This window comes from Coturnix japonica, chromosome 2 (assembly GCF_054131305.1).
Source record: "Coturnix japonica strain WE chromosome 2, WE-NBRP24, whole genome shotgun sequence".
In the NCBI taxonomy this organism is placed as follows: Eukaryota; Metazoa; Chordata; class Aves; order Galliformes; family Phasianidae; genus Coturnix; species Coturnix japonica.
Genome location: NC_140664.1, coordinates 83114371 through 83133620, shown reverse-complemented (window position 1 = coordinate 83133620; position 19250 = coordinate 83114371). Strand labels below are relative to the sequence as shown.

At 35.6% G+C, this 19250-nt stretch overlaps 1 protein-coding gene across 5 annotated transcripts in view; it reads right to left on the bottom strand.

Moving 5' to 3' along the window:
- The window catches only part of CDH18 (cadherin 18), a 444808-nt gene that overhangs the window by 275039 nt on the left and 150519 nt on the right, over positions 1-19250 (bottom strand). For 3 of the 5 annotated variants that reach the window (XM_015854439.3, XM_032442474.2, XM_032442475.2), the window contains exon 2: positions 5935-6017. The exons of the other annotated variants lie outside the window; for them this stretch is intronic. The gene's annotated coding sequence lies outside the window, so the exon portion shown is untranslated. The remainder of the gene's footprint in view (positions 1-5934; positions 6018-19250) is intronic. 5 annotated transcript variants of the gene reach the window in all.

Sequence of the window (19250 nt, the reverse complement as noted above, 5' to 3'; positions counted from 1 at the left end):
TATGAACAACAGTTATTTGTGTGCCTGGTTGCTTCTCTTGAAACCTGATGTCCAGTTGAACTCAGACTAAGAGGAGGAGTTAGAATTTGTGCAATTGGGTCAGTCAAAAAGCAACAACTATTTCACTGCTACCACACAGAACACCACAAATCTGAACATGGCACATCCTAATCCAGCCTTCATGAGAAATTTTTTAGGAACTAAAACATGAAGAATTGAAATTCCCTGCGCACTCTAAATAAGTATGACATGAGTGGATGAAGAAAAAAAAAAAAAGGAAAAAAGCTCCTTACTATGCTCAAAATATGTAAAACTGTTCATGCATACATCACTGGTTTCATTCAATGAAAAATGGTAATAAATTATTCAGTGAGCATTTGGGTTCTTTTAAGCAATAAAAAAAAAAAAAAAAGCTGAAAACACAGGTAGAGCAGGACCTTAATGGGAATGGTATTTGTGGGATTATACGACCACTTTGGAATCTACCTTTATACACACACACACAAAACAAAAAGGAAAACAGCATAAAGAAACAGTTCCATCCAGTGTAAAAAGCATTATTCATGATGAGTCAGAAAAAACCTATGAGCTGCTAAGATACTATAACACTGTGTTGGCATAGATATTCTGGAGACCTGTGCTGATACTGGTGAAAACAAACAATAAAAATATAGTGAAGAAACATCAGAAGCTGAGCATGAAGGTGAGATATGAGAAATAATCCTCAGAGAGGGAGAAGAAAGATGGATTGATGAGGAAACTGGAGCTTAGGGAGTAGAGAAGATCCCTTTAAAAAAGAAAACAAAACAGGAATAGTCATTGTAGAAGGCAGTACTCTTAAAAAGAAAAAAAACAAAAAACAAAAAAACAACTAAGAAACACTAGCACAATGTCTTCTGAATAAAGTTTTGTAACAGAAGAATAAAATCACACCCGAGCAGACCAACAAATATTGATGGTTGGCAAAGAAAAATGATTCTTTCATTAGACCACACAGGTTTCAAATGTGAAGGAAGGTGATAAGGAAAAGCAACACTTCTCTCTGTTCAGAATTTTAACATTTGAAGAAAAAAGTCAGGGTTAACTTTTTTTGCAAAATTGTCCTGTACATTTCTGAATCTCACAGGAATTGAACTCTTTTTGTGAGGATAACATCATTTGAACTCTCATCTTAAAAGAAAAATATCCAAACATTTGTACTACTTCCATTACAGTGTATGACGCTTGGTGCTTATCCCAGTTTCACCCACTGAGACTACTGTACCGCTGAAAGTTCTGAAGAGCAGCTGCCTCACAGTCCAACTTCCACTCCCAGTTTAAACTCCAGAAGGAAGCAGGATAGAACTTCTGGCTAATGACAAGTATGATGAATTTTCAAACATTACTACCTGCTATTTCCACTAATTTCCCCTCCCCCCCTTCAATACCAACAATTTCTAGAAAAAGCATATTGCTGAGAAATGCATGCAGTTTTACAAGAAGCTGTTTTACAGAGTGTTTTATTAGAATTAACTTCTGCTTTCTTCCTCTCTACTTGAGGAAAACTATAGCTCATGAGATCTGATACATTCAGATCTACCAGTGCACCACTAGTTAATGAAGATTTCCATCTTACTCTAAAGAGAAGCACAAAAATTTTGATTGTCAAAGCTATAGTCATCAGATGGGTGCAGTCACTTGTTTTAGAACCTGGATTAGTGGTATGCTTGTTCTTAGTGTTTCTAAATCAAAAACTATGCATTTGATTTTCATTTTGCTTGGAGGAGCACAGTAGCAGGATTTCATAGAACATCCCTGCTATCTCCTAAAAAAAAACAAAACAACCAACCAAACTTAACACAAAATTTGCTACAGCAGTAACTTGGAAATCACTACAGTGAGAACAAAATCATGTCAGTGTACATCAAAAGGCTCAGAAATAAACAGTAAATAGATATAACTGAAAACTAGTATGAAATAGCACCAGAATATTACTATGCATAATTTATTTGAAAAACTATACACAAGTCAACTGTTACTTATTACAGAGATATGAGGGTTTTTCCTCATCTGCATTAGTGAGCAGGAAGATGACATTTTACATATGCAAGATAAGTTTTAACTAAATTTAAACAAACATCTCAGATCATTATCATCCACCAGAAAATTCAACAGATTTCATTCCTTTTGTTCTCATAGCCTACTCTCACTATTTTTTCCACTAAAGACTACCTCACGACAGACAGAAGTTACTCTCACTATATACTTCATAGAAAAAAAGAATATTAACTTAAGTCTTTTTTTTTCCTTTTTTCGTTTTGTTTTAGGAACAAGTTATCCTATAATCACAAAAGTAATGTTCTGAGGATCAAGTCTATGTATCAAAATCTAAGATCTCTGGAAAAGCTCTTCATGTTTTTAAAGTAGTCAGTCTTTTAAATTAAATCAGTGTTGTGTAAATATCATCTCCAAAAAGTAAAATAAGATCTGAAAAATTAAAAACAACAACAACAACCAAAACAAGTCTTTAATGGGAAGAACTCCCTGAGAACAAAGTAATAATGATGGCAACAAACTGATACAACTTCCCAGTACAGCAACTCCTTTGTAAAACCTTTTACAGAGCTAACTTTTAATCAACTGATAGATTGCATTATTCCTTGGAAAAAACTTGTTTCTTCATTCTGAAACACAGCGGTTGTTTTGAATGAACCAGCACCCTTCTTATCTGCATCTTTTCTGCATTTATAAATATTCCTATACACAAAAGTTCATAAGACAATCTTATTTTCACATTTGATAGTCCCTTTGAATTATATCTTGTTTGGTCATTCATTTTATTTCCCTTATACCAAGTTCTCTGTGCATTTGGTTAGGCACAATTATAGTCTCCTCCTTGCATCTCAGGTTCCACACCTCTCAACACCCTCCCCCATAGCATTAACTTTCCAGACTAAAGATTTGAAGAACCCCATCATTTCAATTAGGCTGTTCCCATCTCAGCCTAGTACAGCCACTGTTTTTTTAGACTAATCTATACATCGGTTGCAAGAATAACTGTATTCTCTCCACAGTTCTTCCTTCCTGTTAGTCTCCATTTCCTGACAAATAATTTATCCAGTGTCAAGTCTACAAATAATTTAATTAGTTATTTTTCTCTGTAAGCAAAATCCCTATTAGAGAATTAAGGAAGGGGTGACCTCACCTAGGAAGCTAAGCGTTGATATCAATCAATCCTGCGACCTAATTACAGACCCATTAAAACTGACACAGAACATACACATGAAGAAAACCAAAAAACAGACAGTTTGCATACCGCACATATTTCCTTCCTGGCTTACCCTGTTCTTCCCTCAAGTTAATTATGTGCTATCTATAGATGGTTAGAATGTTATCAGAAGAACTAGGACAGTTTCAGCATTTGAAAACAAACCCATTAAAAGTAAACAAAAATATTCCACCGACTGTGAGCCAGATCTGGGTACTGTAATTTTAGAGTATTTGGAAGAAATAAAGTTCTATTCATCTTCAGGCAGTTTTACAGGTTATTTAAAGACTGTGTTCCACTTTGAAAGACAGGTTCAAATACATGCCACTGTAAGAAACATACCAATTATTTTTTCCTTCTGAAGGGACATCATTTCTTAATCCATATTTTGAGAAAGTTAACTACATCATTTTTCTGTTCCGTTAATACTGTGCATAAAGTAAAGCAAAAGAAGTAAAGAGGAAAAACAGCTAGAAAAAAAACTTGCTATACTTGCTTGGAAAAATTCATATTGCAAACCCTCGAAATTGCAGAGGTAAAAGAGCTGTAATATTTTCAGTGATACAAATCCAGTGAAAACTGGTAGCAGACAACTGAACCTGTGTCCTTCTGGATCTGCTATATTTTGAATATTCATATAAACAAAATTAGACATCATGCAAATACAAATAGTAGGGTAGCAGGCAGCAGAATGAATGAATTGTAATCAGACTCCAAGGAATGACATGACCTATTCTCACTGATTAGATCTCAAACATATGATTTGCATGCAAGAAATAAACCCATCTCTTACTCTGCAGCTGCTTCAAATGGGATGACTCCTGCAGCTGAATCACAACTACAACCCTTGCCCTATTATAGAATACTGAGGCTCTGCTGGCCCCCTCCATCCAGGGTCTGTTGCCATGAGAAGGCCTCAGCAAGACCTGTCCAGCAAACAGGAGCCATCTTGGACTTATCACTGAACATCCCTACTGCCCCAGCATGCAAAGAGGCCTCACAGTTTTGGGCTCCTCACTACAAGAAAGATATTGAGGCCCTGGAACATGTCCAGAGAAGGGCAACAAAATTTGCAGAAGTATTATGAAGAGCAGCTCAGGGAGCTGGGTTTGTTTAGCCTGGAGAAGAGGAGGCTTAGGGGAGATCTCATTGCACTTTACAACTTCCTGAGGGGAGGCTGTGATGAGGAGGAGCTTGGCCTCTTTTCCCAGGCAACAAAGAGGACCTGAGGAAATGGCTACAAGTTGTATCAGAAGAGGTTTAGGCTGGGCATATGAAGGAATTTTTTTTTTTTCCTCAGAGAGTGGTCAGGCACTGGAATAGCCTGCCCTGGGAGTTGGTGGAGTCGCCATCACTGGCAGTGTTCAAGAAGCGCCTGGATTGGATAGGGAGCTAGCAGATATGGTTTAGGGGTTTCCTGTAGGTATGGTGAAGAGAGGATGGTTGGACTAGATGATCATATAGGTCCTTTTCAACCTCATGATTCTATGACTCTATATATTTTTCCCCCTTCTCTTTCCTGCTATTGTAGTCATTTTTGATCTTTTTTGGTTTTGGTACTTATTTAAGCAGAAGTACATTTTTAACTAAAACATGCAAACATGTTACAGTAGTGGCTTGTATTATTTAATAGCCCATGAGAGGTCTGTGTCATTACTTAAAATTCCCATGTGATTTTCAGCCAAGTTAAAAATTAACAAGTCTACAAAGACTCAATGAGAATGTAGACATAACACAGTCTACTCTGAAAAGATGCACATTTGGCAAAAAGAAATAGGATTCAGGTGAGGACAGAAGGAACCAAGCAGAGATTCTGTGAAAGGAAAATGTCTTCAAGAGAAACTCAGCTGTCCTTTGAAACTGGTTATACTATTACAATGCAAAAACTACAGTCAGGAGAAGTTTCAGAAATGTAACCCAGGCATAAATATTTCTTAAATGTAATCAAAATAGTATTTCTGGGCCCCAAAATTTTTGATCATGTGAAGAAAAATATTCACTGTCTGTTCTTAGGTTAACAATCCTGAACAAAGTAATAATTAAACCTAAAACAAAATTAGCATCAATTTGATTCATTAGAGGTACATTTACAAACATAGAATAAAAATTACTGACTTCCAACAATTCTTGCAACGAATGAATGATGTTAGAGAGGCTGGTTTAGACTTGCAGAAAAGCAGTTCAAAAGTGGATAAATTTCCTTAGTATAACTCTCATTATTCAGTCTACCTACTGACAATTTTCTGTTGTTTCCTCTAATTATTTGTACATATTTCTGTTATCAGTTTGATATAATGGAAAGCCTGATAAGTGTTTATTGTACCTATTTAGAACACAGAAATGCATATTGCACACAAAATGAGAAGAGCTAACAGCTTTTTTTCCCTGCAGTGACTATGGCACACAAAAATCTGTAAATGTGAAGTCATAAAGAAGATAGAACCTCTAGATTTCTTAATTTTGTATTTGACTATCTAGTTTTGTATATAGAAAAAGTACCAGATAAAAGAGAAGCAAACTTGTATCTAATTAATTCCCCACACTTTTAAAAAATGTGGAGGAAGGCATATTTTTAAAACTAATTTCAAATTAAGTATTTCACATTTGAAAAAGTGAAAAAGTCAGTGAAAAGTCACTAAAATTCAAAAGCAATATATAGTAAAGAGCAATTTTAAAAATGAACATACCTCAAAGACAGTGTTTTAATTCTTCAGAAGAATTGCTAGCTCAGCTGTGTTTTTGTCATCTTGCCTTGAATTTGTTGTGTAACCTAGGAAAAATAAATCTCAGCTTACTTTCAAACTGAGAGCATAAGGCTAGACCCAAGAAAGGAAAAAAGTTAATAGCATTGCTGTTAATTCCTCTGTAATCCTACCTCATTATCTTAAGCAAATAAATCTCAGAAAGGGGATGCCTTATTAAAGGCGAATTAGAAAACTGAATGTCATCTGGGCAGGGAGACATTTTATTAAAATGCAGTCTACGAGGAAACTCATAAATAGAGCACTATAGAAAAAAATGCTCCTATCAGGCAACCTTCATAGTAGATCTTCAATAAATGTGTGTGTGTGTAACTATGATTCCACATATTCCTGAAATAAAACATGTCAACATCATTTACCACTAACTTTCCAGCGTGTAAAGAAATGTACTCAATTCAAATTCTACTGAAATAACTTTATAAAGATATGTGAATCATAGGAAGAGTGGATTTTGAATTTTCAAGCCTCTTACTGCACATACCACCATGTGTGACACACCAAGGAAAACAACAAAAGATGTTTTATTTTGTTAAATAAATTACCTTCAATTCAAGAGGTCCAGCCTCTAGGTACTTCTTTACATTCCTTATACATTTTTAGAATTTTACTCAAAGGGTACAAGGAGAGGAAAAAGTAGAGTGTGCTGTAAGGGAAAATCTAACATGCTGCTAACAGGTTTGTCACTTGTAAGCATAATTTCTCAATACCTTAGTTAAAGAAAAAAATGGATAACATAGGCTATCACATCTAAAAAGTCCAAAATGAAGTGTTAGAAGATGTTTTTAAAATTGAGAATCGACCACTTTTTAAGGTTAACTTAAAGGAAACGTAACAGACAAGTGTAGAAACCAATTGCCCTTTTTATTTTTAGCTTCAATGATACTGAACTTCCCTGCTTCATTATATAAAGCTATTTGTAACTTTTGCTAGGGAATACTTACTTCTAATTGCCTTGAACATTGTATCAATGGAATGGAATTATTTTAACAGAAAACAACACCGAAAACAACTTTCTGGAAGGGCGTGCAACGATAACATAATCATATAAACCCACCTCTAGAAGATGACAGTTACAGAGGCTTCACATGAAGTAGAAATATCTCATGAAGATAGTATAAAACAAAAGCAATAAAAGGTAGACAAAGCTAAAAGAGAAATTAGAAAAAAAACAACAAAAAACCACAAAACTAAAAGGAGCTGATTGGAGCTTCATTTCATACTCAAAAGCCAGCAATGACATACCAAATTAGAAAGCAGTCAGCAAACTCATTTTCTAACACCTAGTCCTAAAGTCTTCAGTTCATTATTTCTCTGTAAGGGGAAAGAGTATGAAATCTCTCACATGCAAGTCCAGACACACAAAAGCACATGCTATGCAAAAGGAAAACAGCATCCAGCATTTATAAGACACTGCATGAGTATCAAGTAAGACTAAGAACTAGGAGGCTGTGTTTCAAATTCAGTAAATTAAACAAACCACAGACCTAATGTTAAGGTCAAATATTTATTTATAGCAGAAAACATAATGTCCAAGTGTCCTTAGAGAGTATTATTGTTTCAAATAATAGTAAAATGGAGTCTCATAAAATATGAGAGATTGTCAGGTAATATTTTTTCTAGATTTTTGAGGCTCAAGCTCAACTCAAGCTTCTCTTCATCCAATAGATATTCAAACCTGTGTGCTATCAACTTTTCATGGCCTTTTGAAAATATGATAATTGAGTAATAGCAGTAAAGATTTAGCTCAAATTGTGTATTTTAATAAATGTTTAGCTGTGAAGTCTCAACAAAGTTTCCCTTTTTTCACAGTTTATTCTTTAGATACAAATAGCAGTTTTTCTCCATTAAACAACATTTAAAAGTTGACTGTAGCTTCTCACACAAGTTCTTTTAACTTTGTATTGCTTGATTAAGTAAAGTACTTAATTAAGTACTTGGTTTTCTCAGAAACTTGAGAAAACATCTGATTCTTTCAGTAAGCCAGTTCTGGGCTTTTCTTCTCTTACTGTGTCTAAGATCCACAATGCCAATACAATATGTATCTATGTTTGTCAAATATGTTGCTAAATGACTATATCTTCTTAATTATTTGAATGAGAAAAAGAAACTACAACATTAACCTACAATTTAGTCTAAAACAATTTAGTCTAGTCTCTCTAGACATCTGAAGAATCATGTCTCACTAGGAAAGCTTTACTCTAGCAAACAAACAAATCCTTGTCATTTTGTTCAACTGTTTAACTCCTGTAGAGTAAAAATGCTTATAGAGTTGTATAGAATTACTAATAAATTTATACCCTCTTATTCAGATGACTTGAATTTTAATTGTTATCTGGAGCACTACCTTCTTCAAGGAAAATTCCTCCCACAAATCCCTTACTAATTAAAATGATCTTTAAAACAACCACAACAACTAACAGACAGCTTATTCATGAAGCTTAGGACTGGGCAAACTCTGCTGAATTATAACACAAAGATGCAGAAGTTCAATTCTTAATTTTTTTTTTTTACCATTATTTTTCCTTTGTGTTTCTTATGTAGACAGGTTTCTCTACATGAATTGACATTAATGCTTTCCACGTGTTTTAGATGATGTCTGAGTGCAAAAATAATGAAAAATATTAAAACTTTTCTCAGATAAAAACTGCCACATTTTAAAGTAGACTTCACTAATTTACTTGACAACAGCAAAAACCACTGACACAGTTAAACCTAGGAACACCATTCTTACAGAACTAGATCTAGAAAATGAGTGACTGAACTGCAGCACTACTTCCTACCTCTCATTTACTTGAAGTTAAAATAACTTAAAAATATGGACTGTAGGTGATTTATGTTATTCACATAGTGACATTTACTATTTTGGAGAAATCCTACTTGTCTACCATTTAATCTTTACAAGGCATTAACAAGAACATGGAATTCTAGTGACACATATCTGCGATTATTTCTGCTTCTTGTCTAAAAAGTGATTCAGCATTCAGGATTTCAGCTCTACCTATTACAACATCCTTAAACATTTATCGGCCTTCACTTCTGGTGTGAAGAAAAAAAATAAATAAATTGAAGAAATGCTTCTGTGTCACTTAATATAGAATTTCTACTTATTTCTGCAGAAGTATCCTTAAGGGACTTTTTCCTAATATATCTGTTTCTGGAAACACTAGAAAAGTTTATAGAAAGTTCTACTTTTTGGAGTATTAACTACTCCATTACACCAGTAAGTATTAAATATGCAAAGTTACAAACAAAAAGTTCACGAACACAAGTGCCACCAAATCACAAGGGTGCATGCATGCTTCAAAAGGCATACACAAGGTTCTCAGAAAACACAATTAAAAAGAAAAGCCATCTGAAAAACCAAGAAGACCAGTAGAGTACAAAACATTTTGAACCAAGACAAAGCTACTGAAGAGATAAAAATTATTTATACTGTATAGACACACATACTCTAGAAACCACACTTTCATTATACTTAATCAATAAACAGCTGAATGCTTCTACACAGGATGCTCTTGTCATCCAAAACTAGGTCTGCAACAGTACAGTTATTTTGCCATCAAGTATGTAGTCTTTATAGAGATCAGAAATAGCAAATATAGCTACCTTAAACCACTTTAGGATCACCTACTAAAGACACATGTCACAAACTGGTAATATTTAAAAAAAAAAAAAAAAAAAAAAAAAAAAAAAAAAAAAAAAAGCAAACAAACAAAAATTACTTAAGCATTTCAGAGAATCAAGACTCACCAAATACTCCAAAGGAAGTCACTCTCCACATAGAGAGCACCTTAGCAGCCACCAGCCCTTAAATAAGGTTAGGGAAGTGTGGAGCCAGGCTTTCAGTCAAAAGGGTGAATTGCTTCCACCTGTGCTCCCAGGGGTCAGGCTGTGTCTTAACGGTTCCCATTCAGCCTTATTTTCTTCAAATTTCTTTCTTATCTTGTTGTTTTTTTTGTTTGTTATTCCTTATTGTGGAGTAAAATAAGATCTGAACTAGTGGATCTGCAGGCAGTATTCTTTGAATAATGTGCTTTCTCACTGAAGGAAGAAAAAACCTAATCCGTGTTTTTTACCCAAATTTGGGCTACAGTTCTGCCTCTACTACTACTACTCCTACTTGTGAAGAGAGGAACTGTATTGATTTTCTTCTCTTGCAGTCTTTTGGCTAAACAGAAGTAGACTTAGATTAAAAGTTAGGGGGGAATTTCTTTACTCAGAGGGTGGTTGATGCACTGGGAGAAGTTGCACAACCTGATAAATTGGGCGGCAACTCTGCCACAGAAAGGAGCTGGAGCTGTATGGTCCTTAAGATCTCTTCCAGGTCAAACCATTTTATGATTTTCTGATTCTTTCTTCCTACTTTATACAGATTATACTAAGATATAAGTAATAAGATTTCAATTAGTTCATACATATGTCAGCCAAAATTTAGGATATCCTTATCCATGTACATGAATCTAACCCATGCAGAGGCTCAAATTCATATCCAAAGGTATAAAACAAACAAAAAAAAGAATGGTTTTAGAAATTTGCATTGAAGTGCTTAATACAATGTCACTGTTTATGGATGAAGTCTAATCATTAAATCAAAACTAAGTTATCACAACTTCTACAGACATCTCTATTTCACATTATGCAACATATAAATTCCATATGATTTCAAGAATCAAATGAAGTACCCTGTTCCATTATCATTTAAATGCCTGCTGCTGCCTGGGGAGGGCGGCGGGGATTCCACCTGCGTGAAATGTGTGCTGTCTTCCTGGGGCCCTTGTCGGGGATATAAGTGGGAAACTCCTTATGTTGTTTAGGCCCACTGATTATTTCCACTACTTGTAGTTCAGGCAGGTAGCAATGAAATTGTTCAGAGAACCCTAAGAACTATGAAAAGAGATTTCAGGGGTTTAGGGCATTTAGTTGAAGGAGCAGGAGCTCAAGTAATTTTTTTGTTCTACACCTTCAGGGGATGTGAAGGACACAGAGCAGGCCTGGAAAGTACAAGCAATGAATGAATGGTTCTTTGACCATGAGGCAGTTTACTTGGTAACTCAGGAGACAGGTATACCCTCCTTTGGGTAAGGAACTGGCTAGAGGGCTATGCCCAGCAGGTAGTGGTTAATGGAGTTAAGTCCAGCTGGCAACCCATTACAAGCGGTGTCCCCCAGGGGTCTCTACTGGGGCTGATCTTGTTTAATATCTTTATCGATGACTTAGATGAGGGGATTGAGTGTACCCTCAGTAAGTTTCCAGATGACACCAAGTTGGGAAGTGGTGTCCATCTGCCTGAGGGTAGGGAAGCCCTCCAGAGGGATCTGGATCAACTGGATTGCTGGGCTGAGGTTAATAGGATTCAGCAAGGCCAAGTGCTGGGTCCTGCACTTTGTCCAGAATAACCCCTTGCAGCACTATAGGCCTGTGGTTGAGTGGCTGGATGACTGTGAAGAGGAAAGGGACCTGGGGGTGTTGGTCGATGCTCAGCTGAACATGAGCCAACAGTGTGCTCAGGTGGCCAAGAGGGCCAATAGCATCCTGGCCTGTATTAGAAATAGTGTGACCAGCAGGAGCAGAGAGATAATCATCCCTCTGTACTCAGCTCTGGTGAGGCCACATCTCGAGTACTGTGTTCAGTTTTGGGCTCATCACTATAAGAAAGACATTGAGGCCCTGTAATATGTCCAGAGAAGGGCAGTGAAACTGGTGAGGGTTCTGGAGCACAAGTCTTTGAGGAGTCGCTGAGGGAGCTGGGATTGTTTAGTCTGGAGAAGGGAAGGTTCAGGGGAGACCTCATCACACTCTACAACTTCCTGAAGGGAGGTTGTGATGAGGAGGGGCTTGGTCTCTTCTCCCAGGCAACAAACAGGACCCAAGGAAATGTCTGCAAGTTGTACCAGAAGAGGTTTAGATTAAACATAAGAAAGAACTTCTTCTTTCAGTCACTGGAATGGCTGCCCAGGGAGGTGGTGGAGTCACTGTCCCTGGCAGAGTTTAAGAGTTGTCTGGATGAGGAGCTGTGAGATATGCTTTAGTGGCGTGTGGTACCATTGGTAATGGGAGGATGGTTGGACTAGATGATCTTGTAGGTCCTTTCCAACCTTTTGATTCTATGATTCTGAATTCAGAATATCTTGCTTTAAACAAATGTGCATTTCCTGACACAAACTGTTTTTAGAACTCCAAAAAGTTTAAGCATGACATACTCAATTCAGACATCAAAAGTCTGTCTGCAGTGCCTTTTTAATTTCTATTATCAAAAGACTGAATTAAAAGTTAGCACCATGGGAAGATAAGTCTTATTAAAGAACAAATATTCAAGGAAGAAGAATGATGTTTGGTTAAGCAGAAATAGGATAAAATAGAAAGCCAAGGAACAAACTTTAGATTCACAATAGAAAAATCAGTTTTTCTTCCAAGTTTCAAGTGAAAACAAACACTGGTATGAGCTTATTTTCCTCTCAAACAATCAAGAGTGATTTTTGAAAGCTCCCCTTATGCATATAGAAGTAAAGGATTTACTTTCTGGTAGGCCTATTGAAGTCTGATCATTACTTAAAGGAGAGTCATCCCAAGATAAAAAAACCCAAACCAAATAATATTTATAAGCTGCCACTTAGAAGTTCATGGAAAGCCCCAGAGCACATTCGAAAAAGCACACTGATATACAATCTTTTCTTCATAGAGTATAATTGTGTTTCAGTCTGATTACAACACAGTTTTCCATTTTGCAAAATACTGACTCTCCGTTGAAAGCAATCCGTGACTTCAGGATGTGGACAGCTTTTGAAGTGACTGAATGTTTTGAATGTACAGTGCAGACTATAGCCATCTGCGTTTCAGGAGACCAAATCTGTCTGCTACTATGGGTTAAGAGGAAAAAGGATGAGATGGGACTACAATAATGCTTGCAAAACACTAGGGAAATTCTTTGTTTTCATTGAGCATCTGAGCTTTAGCTACAGCCACAGTGTTTTAGACCTGAAAATAGACCAAGTAAAAAATACAAGTGAATATACTGGTTTGTCAATTATTTCATATTTGTACATTACTTTGGACCATTTTGAGATAAGAACAAATCAATAATTTGCTAAAATATTTATCACTGTACAATCTGGGCAGTTTAGTAAGCAAATGTTGCTTCCTACCTATCTAGTGTGAATAACAACATTTATTTTCTTGCCAGTTTTCCCTTTCTTGAGCTTTGTGGTGACCTTGAACTGGCTCATGACTGACTAAGATTATTTCTGGGGCCTGAGTGAAAGCAACAGCAGAAATGTGTGCCTAGGGAAAGGACAGTCATAAAATCATAGAATTGTTTGAGTTGAAAGAAACCTTAAAAGGTCATCTAGTCCAACTCCCTTGCAATGAACAGAGATACCTACAGCTAGATCAGGTTGATTAGAGCTTCATCCAGCCTGATCTTGAAAGCCTCTAGGGATGGGGCAACTACTATGTCTCTGGGCAAACTGTTTCAGTGCCTCACTAGTCTTTATTGTAAAAAAACTAATTCCTTATAACCAGATTAAATCTCTGCTCCTTTATTTTGAAGTAACTTCGCCTTGTCCTATCACAACAGACTCTGCTGAAGAGTCTGTGCCCTTCCTTCTTATAGCCCTTTTTTAACTCACTGTTACTAGATGCTATTTTAATAATGAATTCCTCTTCACTACTTTAAGACAGTATTAGAATTCATTCTAAATACAGACATGTAAGGTCTTATTTCCTCACTATCGAGTTACTTTAAAGTGAAAATGCTATGTTTGGATTCAAAATAAGAATAGCATAACATCTGAACTGTATGAAAGTTTAAATTGGAGACACAGTAAATTCTTGTCTGTAGAAATAATTGAGCACCAAGAATAATCAAAGAAGATTAGAAATTTGTCTATCATATTTTGTCTATAATTCAAGGCTGAAATGAAATCACAGGAAGCCACAAGTATAATGAAAACAGGATTTCATGCCTTTTATCACTGCCATTCCAACGGCCTCCATTCGTAGCCACTCAGCTAGTTTTTGATCTTCCACATTGACTGCTCATCCAGCTAATGCTGTGTTAGCTTCTCTACATGAGATAGTGTCAAAGGCCTTACTGAAGTCTAGGTAAACAATATCCACTTCTTTCTCCTTTTACCAAGAAGTTATTTAATCGTAAGAGATTATAAAGTCAGTCAAAAATCTTGGGCTCTTCATCAGAGCCCAAGATTTATCCTTGTCTAGGATATTTAAGTATTGTCAGGCCCACATTTTCCTTAGCCTTCCCTTTTTGACACCTATCTTGTTATAGAAATCCTCCTTGTTTCATTTGACAATCCTGGCCAAACTCAGTTGGCTTTCCTAACAGTGACTTTGCAGGATCCAACAGTGTCTTTGAATTCCTTCCAGCTCAGATCATCTGTACATTTTCTTCTTGTGTTTGAGTTTTGCCAGGAGCTTCTTATCCATCCAAACAGACCTTCTGGTATTCTTCTTGGTCAGCTGGATGGAAAGACAGCAACAAAATATCTAACTCTTAAGTACCTATCAGATGATTTTCTTTTGTAGAGTGCTCCATGGGAGACATTCACTAATCTTTGCATACAGAGCGTATGTTTAATAATATCTAAGCAGTTTCCACATTAGAAGGTAACTTACATGAAATGTAAATAGGCAGAAGGTTTTACACTGATACACTGTTCTCTTTTTATTCTAAACTCACTGGAAAAATCAGTACAGCACAGAGGAAATACACGGAAGCTGTGAAATGCATTACCAACCTCCAAAGGCCTTTGTTAGGGCATTTTTGCAAGTCATTAATTTCTAAGTAATTTTTAAAATAAGTGAATAAATAAACCCGAGGAGTAATATAGTTCTGCTGGAATTTAACCCATTGATCTGAAAACAAACAAACAGAACAAAAACCATCTATGTTAACACCATTTCACCCAAACAACTAAAATGTTTCACATAACACATGGAAGTAAAGAACTTCTATTACTAATTTACCATCGCATAAGTGTCCAACTTATTGCTTTTCAGACTGTAGGTAGTTAGTCCAATTCCCTGTAAAGCAAGGCTTTACGTACACTTAAGAAGTACTTAAACTAAAGCAGCTGATTTAGTGCTGCTGTCTGGATCATTAGTGTGCTAGCAGGGGACTCCCAAATCACTAGTTTAAGAACTGCTAGTCAGTTGTTATGGAATTTTTCAAAGTGCTGCACCAGCATTCAAGGAACCTCAAAACATCAAAAATGTAACTGTTCTGTACCTTGATAGTTACATTTCTCAATTATTGTGACATTTTGCACAAATTTTGAAGAAGTATGAGCACTGTCCAACATGATGAAGAAATAAGACATCAAGCCTTCAGTATACATTAAGTACTGTAATTGCAACAATTGCAGTTATCCAGACTGTTTTGTTATGGGCCGATTATGTGACAGTTCCTGAGAGATACACATCACTGCAGTAAAGTAATGAATTATCACCTCAATCAGACTACTGAATTTGTTTTGTAAAGAACTGAAAATACCTACAAGAAGGGAACAGATAGCAGCTAGTGACTGTCTTCTTAGAGACAGAATTATTTTCCATTTTAAGATTTTCTTTATTGCTACCCATGTAAAATCACATAAAAATATAAGTAAGTCAAGCAAGCTGTTGTCTGTGTGAACAGATCCACACATATTCTGCATCACATATTCCCACATGTAGCACTGCAGTAATTCTGAATGAAAGCGTTGTGTTCTTTGCATGACAGAAAAAAAAAAAAAAAACCCAAAAAAAAAACAACTTACTAATTTAGGCAGATAGAGTTTTAGCAATTAATTCTACTAAAAATACCATATGAGAAGGGAAGTATTAAGTACTTGGGGAAAAAAAAAAAGAAAAAAAAAGAAACAAGAAAACAAGAAAACAATCAAGAATAGTCATCATTACCACCCCCTACTGCACTCGACAGATCCTCTTCCCTGTATCCAGTGCCTAGACTCTAATCTGGGACTCTATTGCTGCTTCTCAGCAGGTTTCTGGGAAAGAGAAATTCTCCTCCTTTTTCCTTCCTCTCATTTTTATTTTTTCCTGAAGTGTATTTTGTTGTTAGACCTGATATGTCATCGACTACAGGCTTAGGTAATAAATGCTTCTGTTAGTTAACACACCTCAATGTGCTTTGCTCAACAAAGCAGTAAAAAAAAAAAAAGCCCAAAAATATTACTTTGCTTAGCTTTGGATATTTCAATTCAACACAAGAGTGGTAGGCAGGCTTCACTGCTCCCCACTAAAATAGTAATAATAATAGTAAAGAAATAAAGGCAGGGTATGACAAGATTTTCTTGTGTGCAGAAAACTCATTTTCTCTGCTGGGATGCATAGAATATGTAGGTTGTTAACAAATACTATTTCACTTCATGTCAGACCTTTTTATTATCAGTATTTATAGAAAAGCTGCACATGTACACTTTGGCAGGTGTTCATGAAAAAAAGGAATTGTATTTTAAATGGGTATTTAAATATTTGGGATGAGTACCTTACACATTCTCTAACTAGTTCCAAATTGATCTGCCACTGCTGATGTTTAAAATTCTCCAAAATACCTTTACGCACTCTGGATATTGGTCATATTTCCTCTAGGGCTTCAGAAGAAATAATATTTGTTTTTTGTTTCCATTAGAAGGTTGTATTGCCTTATGAAGCTGCTGCTTAAGGAAGTTGTTCTTTTGGTTTTCACAAACAGAGTAATGGGGAACTATATAGCAATATGAAGTAATTACGATATGAAGGGGAGAGAGACTGTTTATCATCCTTAAGAGAGAAAAAAATAGTGAGGAACTCTCTCCCCCCAAAAATCTAAAATGCAAATTTTCCAGAATTTTATAAATGTGAAAAAAAGATATGAAGCCTCATTAAAATGTTTTGCAACTGTTAGAAAAACAAGAAAGTCTAAATTCATTATAACTACTAATAATTTAAATATTTTAGACTGCACTACAGCAACTCTTGCTTGAGTGTTCATGCTGCCATTCATATTCTCCGTACAACAAAGATGACTGCAGCTGACTTATCTAAGTATTCCTATTGGTACTGAAGCAACACAAAAGTTCCGTACCGGTCTTAATGGAAAATAACTTAAACTTATCAAATTCTTCTAATGAGTTGTATTCTCAGCATTGTAGAACTACATTTTGTAGTGTTCATTTAGTAAATTGCTTTTTAAATATAATCATATTATGTACCTGAATTAGCTCATAAAATTATTAACATTAACACATTCAAATTATTTTGACAATAGAACCTGATAGGGGTTAAAGTTTACTTTATAATATAGACTGAAAGTGTGTGCACCTTAAGAGATTGTGGGTGGATGAAACTGCCCACTCTTAAAATATCTACATCACATATAGACTATCTTTAGGGTCATAAGGGGGAAACAGACAATTTCACAGTGCAACCTATTTTATCCTAACCTAGACATCTGTGACAAGTCAGACCAAACAACTATTTCCAAGAAGGATAAAAATATGACCAAACTTACCCGGAAAATATATATGTATTCTTAGGGTAAATATCATGTCATTCAAGATCTGAAGGCCTTTCTAACATTTGATGTTTGAGTTCTAGATTCTGGGTTGAATCTCTGCCTTCTGTTCAGGACAGAAGCTACAGAACCTAAAGTCCAATTCCTGGTATTCTTTGTTGCCTCACAAAACCTTAAAAGTTTCCATCACTAAACAGCAAAGAATCATTCTCTCACATGTGCTTTACTCCAGCTGAAGCCAGTCTTGGATGCCAAACCACATGTAGACAACTTCCTCCACTGGTATCACACACTCTGCCTTTAAATAGCATGAATTCCTATAAGTTTTCACAAGTATCAATTTGGTATCCTATCCCACAAGCCATCTGCCTCTTTTTTTTTTTTTTTTTTTTTTCTTTTGGTCATATTTGAAGGTATACTTAAGACCATTCAAACTATATCTTTTTATTAAAGATTTCCATGAATGTGTAGAAGATATTCCAGAAGAAAAAGTAGCTTATCTATCAGCCAGCTAGTTTTAGATGGCATTATAAATCTGCTACAATTCTATAGGCCTGGTTTCTTCATAAATGACTTGGCCTACCCAATGAAAGTACACTGGGTTATTGATAACTGTATATTATCAGTAAATAAAAAAATAGATAAAAATAAATGAGTAAAACTAAAAGCATGCCATACAAATTTGAAAATGTTCAAATTATTCTTCCTACTGCTATGTTTGTCACAATGACATCAGTTCCTCAACATCCTTATCTCACCCCTGCTAAACAAAATATTGCACAGGACGCACTAGCAGCTATTTGCATACTGCAAGATTGGTTAGAACAAAAAGGATGACTGGCTGATTAGCTGCCATAAGCAGCAGGTGGAACGCTCAAGTCCCATCCTGTCTGTCTTCCCCTCAAGGAAACACTTATGTAGTTCACAATTTTCAAGTGGTTAACCAATTTGTACTCCAGTAATGTACAAACATAATACCCTTTTAGCCTTTTTCCTTCCTTTTGCCTTTGGTAGAAAATGGCAAACCTATTCAGACATCAGAAAGGACTGACAGACAGAGATAGGAAGCTTCATGAAACCACATATTAAAGGTAAAGCAAACCTGACCATACAGATTAAGAATTTATATATGTATACATATTAAAAGCAAATTCTTATAAATTAAATTGTAAGACAATATATAATGATGGACTGTAATTATGCAGATTTTGTTCTACTTCTCTGTAAAGACAGTCTTGATCAGCTGTGCTCAGTACAGCACTGTGAATGAAAACTAGCTTCAAACTTGTTGTTAGCACTATGCTTTCTATTTGTGTAAGGCTTTTTGCTTAAAGAAGCTGTATGTTGTGTTAATACCATTTTAGCACACTTGAAAACAGGTTGCAGATTCAAGGACTATGACTGTATTGGCATGACTGTGGGATTATAACTGCAAAATATAAGGACTAAATGTAATATGTAGTCCATCAATTTTTGCAGAAAACTAACAGTTGCATGAAAAAAATAATCACCTTCTTTCTCTTAGATTTTCACCAGTCACTTATTTACATTAAATGCCACATGTATAACAAACCAAAACAACATCCTATGTAATAGAATCAAAGATAAAACAACAATTCTAAATTTCTCTTTATTTTTTCTATTTTGAAAATTATCATGATTATTCCTGCCAATTCTGGAGTGAAAAGTTTTTTGGTTTTTTTTTTTCTTCTCCTCCATCACCATCTGT